The sequence below is a fragment of the Artemia sp. Qi Xiang Cuo genome, chromosome 4 (assembly GCF_049724085.1).
Source record: "Artemia sp. Qi Xiang Cuo chromosome 4, ASM4972408v1, whole genome shotgun sequence".
Taxonomy (NCBI): Eukaryota; Metazoa; Arthropoda; class Branchiopoda; order Anostraca; family Artemiidae; genus Artemia; species Artemia sp. Qi Xiang Cuo.
This window is the reverse complement of record NC_142797.1, coordinates 78,738,799-78,750,163: the sequence shown is the minus strand read 5'-3', so window position 1 is coordinate 78,750,163 and position 11,365 is coordinate 78,738,799. Positions and strand designations below refer to the sequence as shown.

Here is an 11,365-nt window from a genome sequence, read left to right as displayed (position 1 = left end):
GTGGTTTTACCGACTCGTGCAGTGATTTTACGTATTGTATTCGAAACGGACATTATGCTAATTTTTGACAAAAACGGTCGGTAAAAATGACCAGCCAGTCGGTAAAATGTCTTGCTCCCTCCTACCAAAATAAAAATGTGGCTAGGAACGACCCTGACTACAACTTCTTGTGACTGCATCTACTAGTGACTATAGCTACTTGTTGATGTGATTGAAACTAAGGCTACTTGCGATTTCGACTGGGAATATTTGCCTGCCTACTTACTTTCGGTGGGAACCAGACGTCAAACTGTCCTGTCCAGTACCAACAGATATTGTAATTACTTCAAGCGACCACTTTGATCTGTTGGTTGCAGCTTCCCCTTGATCTTCAAACAGTCCCTGTTCCATCTCTTATTGTGCCTCCCAATGGTTTAGGTCTTTTTTTTAAACTTCTTTGGAAGATTCTTCTTCTGTCCTCTCTACTGTCGTCTTCTGAAGAGTATTGGCTCGCAGATGAAGGCGCTTCAACACAATGTACCTGTAGGGTAAAACAAGGTCTGGCCAAGGAGCTTGAAGTGAAGTCTTTTGACGAAGAGAGATAGCTTTTCGGACTGGCAACAACGGCTCCTTGCTTTATTAAAGGGAAATAAATATTGAAGTATGCAACAAAGGCAGCAGTGATTCAAACCGTTCGAAGCTTTCACTTCTTTTGTCATGAATGGCCACATCTCAAAAGCGTACAGTAGTACAGCTCAAACAGGTGCAATGTATACTCTGACTTTGGTTGTTGTTGAGATTTCGTGTCTGGCTCATAGCCCCTTTTTAGACTCGTAAAGACGAAGCTTTCAGAGAATGCTGAGGAATGTTTTGAACTTAATAAAATGACACTGTATAAGTCCATGTTGTCAGAATGACATATTTTCCACGAAACACTTTGCAAACGCTCACGCAAAAACCGCAAATAAAAAAGTATAAAGAATCAGAAATAAAGAGAACTGAGTATTGTTCTATTCCATTCTGCCATTTATTTTTCCTTCGTATGTGATATCTTAACGTCATTCCAGGAGGGTTTCTGCGTATTATCTGTAAGTTACTGTTGAATTAAAATATTTGTTCAAGAACGGTTCCGGGGCTTGATTTCAAATTGAACAAAATTCAACTTCGTAGTAATAAAAATAAGATTTTTTTTAATTAGTTTTGTTCGTCTTTGATTGCCGAAGTTTATTTGTTGGTTAACCTGTATACGCTATGGTTTTTAATATTTCTATGTCTTTGGCTTAAGAATTAGAATATCTTATTCTAATTTATTAGTTATAAATATTCTTTTTTTTATTTATTCCAAAATCTCCCTCAACATCCCCTAAGTGCTTCAACTGAATGCCATTAGCCGTTCCTGATATATTCCATCTGGGATGCACATTGTGTCTTTTGATTGGCTTTAAAATCCACCCTCAACATTTTCTGAAAGTTTTAACTTAATAAACTTTAGGGTTCCTGAGATATTGTACACACCATTTGAACAGATTGTATTTACATAGTGACTTTTGATTTAGTTCAACACCCCTGAAAGTTGCAACTAAATGCCATTAGCCGATCCTGTGATATTATAGATAGACCCTTTTGGCCAGAGAATTGCATATAGCTGTATTTTTATTAAGTTCAACATCCCCTCAACATTTTCTGGAGGTTTCAACTTTAACTATACCTTTAACTATTCCTGAGATATTCTAAACAGGCCATTTTTACAACCAGGGTGCATACAGTATCTTTTGAATTAGTTCTACATCCTAATTATATTGTTTTTTATTTCAACTTACTAATTTTAGCCACTCCTGTGATTTTGCAGCTATGATTAAAGGTAACTGTTATGTAGATATCGTCTTTAAGTTCAACATCCCCCGAATGTTTAAACTTTATACCCCTCCCCTAACTTTTCTTGAGATATTGAATATAAACCGTTGTGACAACCTGGATACCAATAGTATCTTTTGATTTTGTTTAACATCAATTCTAACATTCCGTGAAAGCTTCAACTTAGCACACACAGTCGTTCCTGAGATCAATATAGGTAGACCCAAATACGCCTTTTTGATAACTTAGCCACATTTGCAAGGAGCCACACTAGCAGCAGAGTTGCATTTGTATTCCCAGTCGCAAGTAGTTGCTGTCGCAGTAACAAGCAGTCGTAGTTGCAAGTACTCAATTTCTTAATTAGTCATAGTCCCAAGTAGTGGTAGTTACAAGTTGTCACAGTTGACAGTCGTCGCAGTTACAAATAGTAACAGTCACAAGAAATCATAGTTAAAAGGAGTCAGAGTCATTATTACAATTAGATGTAGTGGCAGTAGCAGTCACAAGTAGTCGCAGTCACTAGTATTCACAGTCACAATTAGCAACAGTCTAAAGTAGTCGAAGTCGCAAGTAGTAACAATCGCAGATGTAAGTAGTCACTGCCGCAGTCACAAGTAGTCGCAGTCACAAGTAGTTAGAATTGCAGTCACCACTACGTGTAATCCCATTAGCCGTCGCAAGTAGTTGCAGTCACAAGCGTTCGGAGTCCCAGTCACAAGCAGTCGTAGTCGAAGTCACAAGTTACACTTGCAAGTAGTCACAAGTATTAATTGGTGCAGTCGCAAGTGGTTGCAGTTGCAGGCAGAGCATTAGCAGAAATATTGATCCTGAAAATTTCAGTCTAACACCCTTTACTTACTTGTACTTGTGGCGGGAATCAGGCGTTTCCACCTCGCCCGGCATCGATGAGCTTGGAGACCTTCTTGGACTATGTTGAGCGATCTTCTGCCAGCTGCTCTGCAAAAGTAAGCCACTGATTTGACCATCTGTGTCCGAACTTTCTGAATCCCCCGATAGGTTCAAAGTCTGATTTGGCCAGGTTCCACCAGTTTTTCCTCTGTCCTCCTTGACGTCTCTTCCAGGAGCTAATAGGCTCGACTAGAAGTATTTGGCGAGGCAAGTATTCTGGCGGCTTCCGTAAAACATGGCCCAACCATTTCAAACGGCGTTCTTTAATAGTGAGCGCAACATCTCTCTGAATATTGCACATTCGACGTAGATCCGCGCTGGAGATACGGTCGCGCAGCTGTATTCTGAGAATTCTTCGCAGACAGGTATGCTCAAACACCTTCAGCGTATTCTCATGCTGTAGTTTTACCGACCATGTTTCGCATCCGTAAAGGAGAACGGTGCGGACTAGTGCCATGTAGATTCGCACTTTCGTTCGGACACTGACTTCGCGGCGATTCCATAAAGGTTTCCGAAGGGAGGCAAAGACTGTCTGCGCTTTCTGTATTCTCTGTTGGATATCAGCGTCGGAGGATCGATCAATACATATTTGGGAGCCTAAGTATTTAAAATAGTTGACTTTTTCCAGCTGAACTTGATTGACAGTTAGTGTGAATGGTCTTGTGTCGTGGTTAATAGCCATGACTTTTGTATTCTCTGTGCTGACTTTCAAGCCGATCAGGTCTGCCCAGGCCACCACGTTGTCAAGCATGTTTTGAGCTTCTACGGGTTCTGACAGGAGGCCAACATCATCCACATAATCGAGGTCAGTCAGTGAAAGATTCTGTCCGATCTGAACTCCTGGATAGGACGACAGTGCATTTTCAAGCACCCAATCGACGCAATAATTGATCAGAGTCGGAGAGAGTACACACCCTTGTTTTACTCTGAACTCAACCAGGAATTCTTCAGTTTCTTCACCATAGACTCGAACTCGGCTCACTGACGCGTCATAGTATGCCTTCATCAGTTCAACAAACTTCAGCGGCATTCCTTCATTCTCTAGGATCTTCCAAAGTTTCTGGCGAGTGACAGAGTCGAAGGCGGCAATGAAGTCCAGGAACATCAAGATCAGGGGTAGATTGTACCTTTCAAACTGCTGGATAATGAGGCGAAAAACGAAGATATTATCAGTACAGCCTCTACCTGGCAGAAAGCCAGCTTGATTTTCTCGGGTTCTTTCCTCCCTTGCCCCTTTGAAGCGGTTCAAGAGTATGATCCTGAATACTTTGACTGCAGTGTCTATAAGACTTATTCCGCGGTAATTTTTGCATTCGGTTTTATCTCCTTTCTTATAGAAAGGGAGAATGACTGATGTCTTCCAATCTTTTGGGAAAGAATTGGTCCTCCACACTTCTTCTAGAATGCCATGGAGCTGTTCAGCAGTGACCTCAGGGCATTGTTTGTACACTTCCGGGGAGGCCGTCTTCACCTGGGGCTTTGTGGTTCTTCAGGGTCTTGATCGCTTTTAGTATTTCGGCTCTGGTCGGTGTGTCCAGCTCGACGTCGTAGGGTTCTTTAGAAACGGCAGGTGGGAAAGCACCAGGAGTGGATGATGGGGATGGGCTTAGGAGGATCTGAAAGTGATCCTTCCATCTTGCTAAGCGCTCCTTCTGACAACTGATGATTTTTCCTGATCTGTCTTTGACTATTTCTGAGACAGCAGCTTTCTTACCAACGGACTCTTTCAGGATATGGTAAAGCTTGCGGGTATCATGTGAGCGTGCTGCTTTCTCTAACGACACGGTAGCATCTTCCCATATTTGGTGGCGGTCCAGACGAACAGAGCGTTTTACCTGTCTGCGCAGCTCTTTTCTTTCTTCTTTAGGGCCACTCATCCTTTGTCTTCGCTCACCGACTATTGACAGGATCCTAGCGGTAATCCAGTGTTTTTGTTTGATTTTTGCTTGGCCTAGGATCTCATCAGCAGTCTTTGTCATCACTGTTTAAAAGGTCTCCCATATTTTCTCGGAGGTCGGGTTTTCATCAGAACTGAGGGTGTCCAATCGGTAAGTCAGTTCCAAATTGAGGGACTACTGAACTTCTTTGTATTGGAGCTTACCAATGTCGAATCCAGCCTTGAGCTTGTTTTTTCTCCGAGTTGCAAGACGTAGCAAAATTTTTGCAGCAACAATCCTGTGGTCAGACCCAGACTGCGAGCCTGTGTCCGCGCCGTTGTAAGAGCGAGAGTCCTGTACGGAGCTTCTCCAGCGCTGGCGTACGAGAATGGAGTCTATTTGAGCCTTAGTGACACCGTCATTTGAATGCCAAGTTAAAAGGTGGCTAGGTTTGTGCTGAAATATGGTATTGGTGACAGCAAGGTGGTTCATCAAGGCGTAGTTTAACACCCTTAGCTTCTCTTAAGATTTTGTTGTATAGAGTTGGGTATTTTTTTCCAGAAGAAAGATCATGGATGTGTGTTTATTTGTTGTGTTTTTTTTTTTTTTAATGGGTGATTGAATGGAAGCGATGGTCTTAGAATATAGGGAGAGGACTTGTTCATACGGAAATCAAAAGTTATAGTTTCCTTTTTGAGTAGCCATAAAGACTGGAGGTAGCTAGCCATTTCCCACGCCCCTTTGCCCCCAAAGTTATCCGATCAAAATTTTGAGATAGTTGAAAAGTCCAATAAATATGCCTTTGGGGATAACACGACCCCCCCCCTCACAGCTCTCGGGAAAAGGGCTTTAAGTTAGGCCTAGGACATTTGCCCATTGTTTACGTATTCAGACATTTTTGTGGGAGGGATTTTCTGCTGTGTTGGGTTTCCACAGGGAGAATTTTCTGTGGGGAGGAAATTTCCGGGGATGAACTTTCCAGGGTAAACTTTAAACTGGGGGAAATTCTATTTATTTGTCTTGCTTTCTGTTTGCCGACTCAATTTTGCATGTGGAGATGTTCCAAGGGAATTGTCCAGGATAAATGTTCAGCGGGGTTGATGGGGGAGGGGGAGAAATTCTCCCTGGGGAAGCTTTCTGCTGGAAAAATTCTCCATGGGACAATTTTCTGCTGGAGCACTTTCCCAATGGGGAGGGGAATTTTTCCAGAAAAAACCCCACAGAAAGAGATTTTTTGCCATGATCTGGAAAGCAATTGTAAAATTAAACTCTTTATCAAATTAAATTATGATCAGGAGAATTTTTCAAGGGGAACCCTCCGTAAAAAATTCGGTTCGAGAATTATTGGAGAGGATGGCATTGTCCGAAGGGAATTTTCAAGGGGGGGGTAATTAACGTGGAAGGAACTTTCCACGAATGAGTTTCCTGTGAGCGGGAAAGCATTTAAATGGAGGGAGAGCCAGATTTCCCGGCATTATTTGAAAAACTACCAGAAATTAAATAAAAAGCCAAGCTTTTTGGACTGAAAGTAAGGAGCAACATCCAATTATTATGTTATTTTTTTTTACATAGCCTAGGCTATATGAGACCATTGGAGGGGGAATGGGGATGAATTCAGAGGTGGTTTTAGGTGTGGATAGGAGGGTAGCTTCCACTTAGTTTTTCTGGTATCTGAAATTAAATTCCTTTTAGTTTATGTTTTTACACTCCTATTAAGGTATTTTGCCTTCCTAGATTATGAAGCCTAAGACTACTGGTGGATAAATTGTGAAAAACGTAAACAAGCCTATAAGAATAAGCATAGAATTAGCAATCTAAAATTCATCTTTTTTTGTTCAATCATGCCTCCTTCTGAAGAGCTCTTTTTCTTGCTGTATACCCTCTATGGATCTTTACCATCTTTTAATCCCTTCCCAATAGTTTCTTGTGCACATACGTTGAAATCAATGGAGTTTTCGAAAACTATCCTGTATTTATGTATGAAGACGTTGATGAAGAATAAATTAGATATTTTAATATTCTATGAATATGAATGCTGTTAATATATAATATCTTCGGTTTTGCTCAGAATGTTGTATTTTTCGCGCGTGAACTTTGGGGTATTTTTAAATTTCTTTGGCTGTCGTTCTAGTAGAAGAAGACGTTAATAATTGCAAAAAGACATAAAAGAATCTGAAGCCTATAATTGAAGAAGAAGAAGAAGAAGAAAAGAAAAATAGGCCTAAATAAAATTTGTAATTTTTTATGACTACAAAATTGCACTAGGCCTACAGCTGATCAAAAACTTGGGATTCTAATCCAAGCCAAATTTCAACTATTGGCTTCAGAAGAGACTGATTATTTGCAAAAGTTTGCTTAGCCCTATTTGGAAATTTGCTTGTAGCCTACATTCTTTTAATTTTGGTTGACTGTAAGTTAAACCATTAAATATCTAAAATTGCATCCATATTTATGGGCTCTGGTAACTTCACATTAACTAATTTTTAATTACCCCAAAGTAGACAGTACTGGTAGGCCTATATAGCCTACCACTGGGATTTTTTATTCATAAAACTTACATTTTTCCAGGACAAGTATGTCCTGGGAATGTATTTTGAAGTACCTACCTCCACTCCTTCTCCCTCTAGAGGGTCCTGACTGTCAATGACCTTTAACAATCTGCATTATAAAAGTGAAGCCTTGCAAAGTGGCATATATTCTGCTTAAATAAAGTACAACAAAATTGTTTTCAGCTCTCAAAACTTTGCTCAATCCCAATTTATAAGGCTTTAAAGATATGCAAATACATTTCCTAAATTATGAAGAAAAACATTGATGTGGCTTAAAATTATAGGCTAGGCCTATTCAAATAACAGGAATTCATTTTTCCTAACTAAAGCCAGAGTTTTTCCTAACTAAAACCAGAGGAAAAGAACCTGATAACTGAAAATTAAGGTAAAATATTGTTTTGTCAAAATTTCAATCAGGACCCTCTAAAGAGAGAAGGAGTAGAGATATGTACTTCAAAATACCTTCCCAGGATGTACTTTAGCCTCTAGACCCATTCCTGAAAGTTTCATTTTCCTAACTTAACTCTTTTCCAAGATAGGCTAGCCAAAAGTAGCTAAAGGGGAATTTTACCAAAGTCATATGTAGAAAATTCATAGAGATTAAACAGATTTGGGTTATATATTTCACCATTATAGGGGTGGAGGGCAGGGTAAAGTAAAGGGTAAATATTTCAATGTTGACTTGTTTGCCTGTGAGTCCAAACAAATTGAGTCCCAGTTGCATACAAGTCCAGTGTTGCCTGACCAAGTAGTTCTGGTGAATGATGTTGCAGCTTTCAAAACAGCATTAGATGAGACCTCATTTTACGAAAGACAGTACCTAGGACCGTGAAGTGTATATTTGTTGTAGGGTATCTTCTTTTTTGTTTTTTTGTTTTATTAGGAAGTTTATAGTTTTTGTTTTTGTTGTTTATAAGTGTTGCTCATGGTATGTAATTTGTGCTGTATGAGACAAGCCTATGGCTTACTCCATTTCTGATTAATAATAATAATTGTTCATCATGCTTCAACCCAAAATCAGTCCAATCTTTCATCCCTTAGTTCTATGACTATCTGCCTTAGTTCTTCACTAGTAATGATGTATAGATGGATGATAGATAAACTTATCAACAAATGAAATGACATCATTTTTATACAATCCTAAAAAGGGCTTATGCCAGATTTGCCATCTCACTCACTTGTAGTATCTGCCTTGGTTTTTTCTACAATTAGCATATGGCTTGACATCTGCAACTACCTGATTTTAATTCAAAATCAACTATCTACCTTAGTTTTTCAATAGAAATGATGTATAGACAGATAATAGATAGATTTATCAACAAATGAAATGACATCATTTTTAAGTAAATTTTTCATGTTCATATTGTTGACTTACAAATAAAGTGAACATACTACTTGATGCCTTTTTTATGCTCTTTACAAATATAACAAACACTTTTATTGCAAATTCAAATTTAAGCCCTTTTTGAGCTCTTGAGAATAACAAAATATTTCTAGTTTTTGGGTATAAAAAAGGCTTAAAACATTGGTTTAAAACTTACTGTTTCATTATAAATCTATTTGTTAATGTTATATAATCCACAAGCACTGATTTTCCACAATTAAGTTGGATAAATAAATTTTGTGATATTATGCCATTTTCTTCTTCCTTGATGCATTTGTATGCATTTTTGACAAAATAATATAATATGTTTTCTTAGCAAAAACTGAAACCAGTTTTCAAGAGCTCAAAAAGGGCTTAAATTTGACTTTGCAATAGAAGCAATTATTATATTTGAAAAGAGCATAAAAAAGCCATCAAGTGGTATGTTCCACCTGATGGCTCATCAAGTGGGGGTTAGTTGCCCTACTATCACTTTCGACTATTAAAAAGGGCACTAGCTCTTTCAATTTGCAACCAAATGAACCCTTTTCAAAGTTTCTACAACAATGCTTTCTATAAAAAAAAACCTTACATGCTCCCAGGGCATAACTTACCACCCTTATCCTGAGGGCTCTGAGGGGGTTATCACCCTCAAAGACCTAATTTCCAGAACTTTCAACTGTGTTGAACAAAATGTATATCTCAGAAGTTTTAAGTGAAGGTGTTTTGGGAGATGGTGGACATGAGAGGGGGATTAGTTGCCTTCCAATCACTCAATTATTAAAAATGGCCCTAGTCCTTTGAATTTCCTTTTGAATTAACCCTTTTTGAAGTTTCTACAACAGTGCTTTCAATAAAAAACTTCTAGGTCTTTCAAATACATTGAACAAAATGGCTAGCTCAAAATTTTGAATGAGTCCTTTTTGAAGTTTCTACAACAGTGCTTTCAATAAAAACCTTATATGCCCCAGGGCATAAATTCCAACCCTTGCCCTGAGGACTGTGGGGTGAGTGTCCTTCTCTTTAAAGACATAATTTATAGATCTTTCAACTACATTGAACAAAATGGCTAGCTCAAAAGTTTGGATTGGATGTGTTTGGTGAAATGGTGTTTGTGGAAGGGGTGTTCACTTTTGTGAACACCCCAAGTTTAAAGTTCAGGAAATTATACCTTGAGCAGGACACCCCCCCCCCCACAGTCTTCAGGACAAGGGTTATAAGTTATGCCCCGGGGGAATATAATTATTTATTGAAATTTTTGTCATAGAAACTTGAAAAAGAGCTCTTTTGATTGGAAATTAAAAGGTCTAGTGCCCTTTTTAATAGTTGAAAGTGATTTGAGGGCAACTAAACCTCTCTCACGCCCACCTTTTCCTCAAACACATCCAATCAAAATTTTGAGATAGCCATTTTGTTTCACGCAGTTTAAAGTTCAGGAATTTATACCTTTGAGCAGGACACTTCCCCCACAGTCTTCAGGGCAAGGGTTATAAGTTATACCCTGGGGAATATAAGTTTTTATTGAAATCTTTGTCATAGAAACTTGAAAAGAGCTCTTTTGATTGGAAATTCAAAGGGCTAGTTTCATTTTTAATAGTCAAAAGTGATTTGAGGGCAACTAACCCCCCTCTCTTGCCCACGTTTCCCCAAACATCCAATAAAATTTTTTAAATAGCCATTTTATACAATGTAGTTGAAAGTTTTGGAAATTAGATGTTTAAGGATGACACCCCCCCCCCAAAAAAAAAAACCCTCAGGGCTTGGGTTTTAAGTTATGCCCTGGGGGCATGTAAGGTTTTTTTATAGAAAGCAATGTTGTAAAAACATCAACAAAGTGAGTGGAGAATAATTGACCCCCCCCCCTCTCATGCCCACCATTTCCCCAAACACATTCAATCAAAGTTTAGAGAGATAGCCATTTTGTTCAACATAGTTGAAAGTTCTGGAAATTATGTATTTAAGGATGACAAACCCCCCAGAACCGCCAGGGCAAAGGTTGTAAGTTATGCCCTGGGGACATATAAGGTTTTTATAGATAGAGTTGTTGTAAAAACTTCAAAAGGGGCTTATTCAATTGGAAATTGAGAGGGCTAGTGCCCTTTCTAATAGTCAAAAGTGATTGGAGGGTAACTAACCAACCTCTCATGTGCACCATTCCCCCAAACACATCCAATCAAAATTTTCAGATAGCCATTTTGTTCAATGTAGTAGAAAGTTCTGGAAATTAGGTCTTTGAAGATGACAACCCCCCAGCCCCAAGCCCTTGGGGCAAGGGTTGTAAGTTATACCCTGGGGGCATATAAGTTTTTATTTAAAGTGCTGTTGTATAAACTTCAAAAGAACTCATTTGGTTGGAAATTGAAAGGGCTAGTGCCTTTTTTAATAGTTTTAAAAACATTTAACAACCATTTTAATAGTTTTAAAAACATGTGCCTTTTTTAAAAGTAAAAACATTATATTTTTTCAGTAAAGTGCAAATTATGTTCTGGCCTTGGGAAGGCATAGGGGTTTTGAGCCCAACTTATGTTAATTTCTGCTTGTTTTGTGTTTGACTGGGTTATTTATTGTAACTTCTGTTTGTTTTGGGTTTTGTTTATTTATTGATGCTGATTTGTGGTAGTTTCATGCTTGGTAGATTATTTGATTTTATTTTTGCTTATTTTTTGTTTAATGGAGTTCTTTACTTTTCTTTGAAAAACTTATTTTCTGGAAAAAGTTTTTTTAATTAATTATAGTAAAGATTGATGTGGGTACAATGTATTATTTTATTATTATTATTTTTGTTTAAACCAGGGCACTTCTTATTGAAGGAGTTGTCATAGGAACTTCGAAAA

The 11,365-nt window shown here is 38.4% G+C and overlaps 1 protein-coding gene across 3 annotated transcripts in view; it reads left to right on the top strand.

Annotated features, from left to right (window-relative positions):
- Nucleotides 1–6,776: 6,776 nt before the first annotated feature.
- Nucleotides 6,777–11,365, top strand: part of Pex16 (peroxisomal biogenesis factor 16) — a 114,951-nt gene continuing 110,362 nt past the window's right edge. The window contains exon 1 of one of the 3 annotated variants that reach the window (XM_089087696.1): nt 6,777–6,853. The gene's annotated coding sequence lies outside the window, so the exon portion shown is untranslated. The other 2 variants (XM_089087695.1, XM_089087697.1) reach the window with 2 other exon arrangements.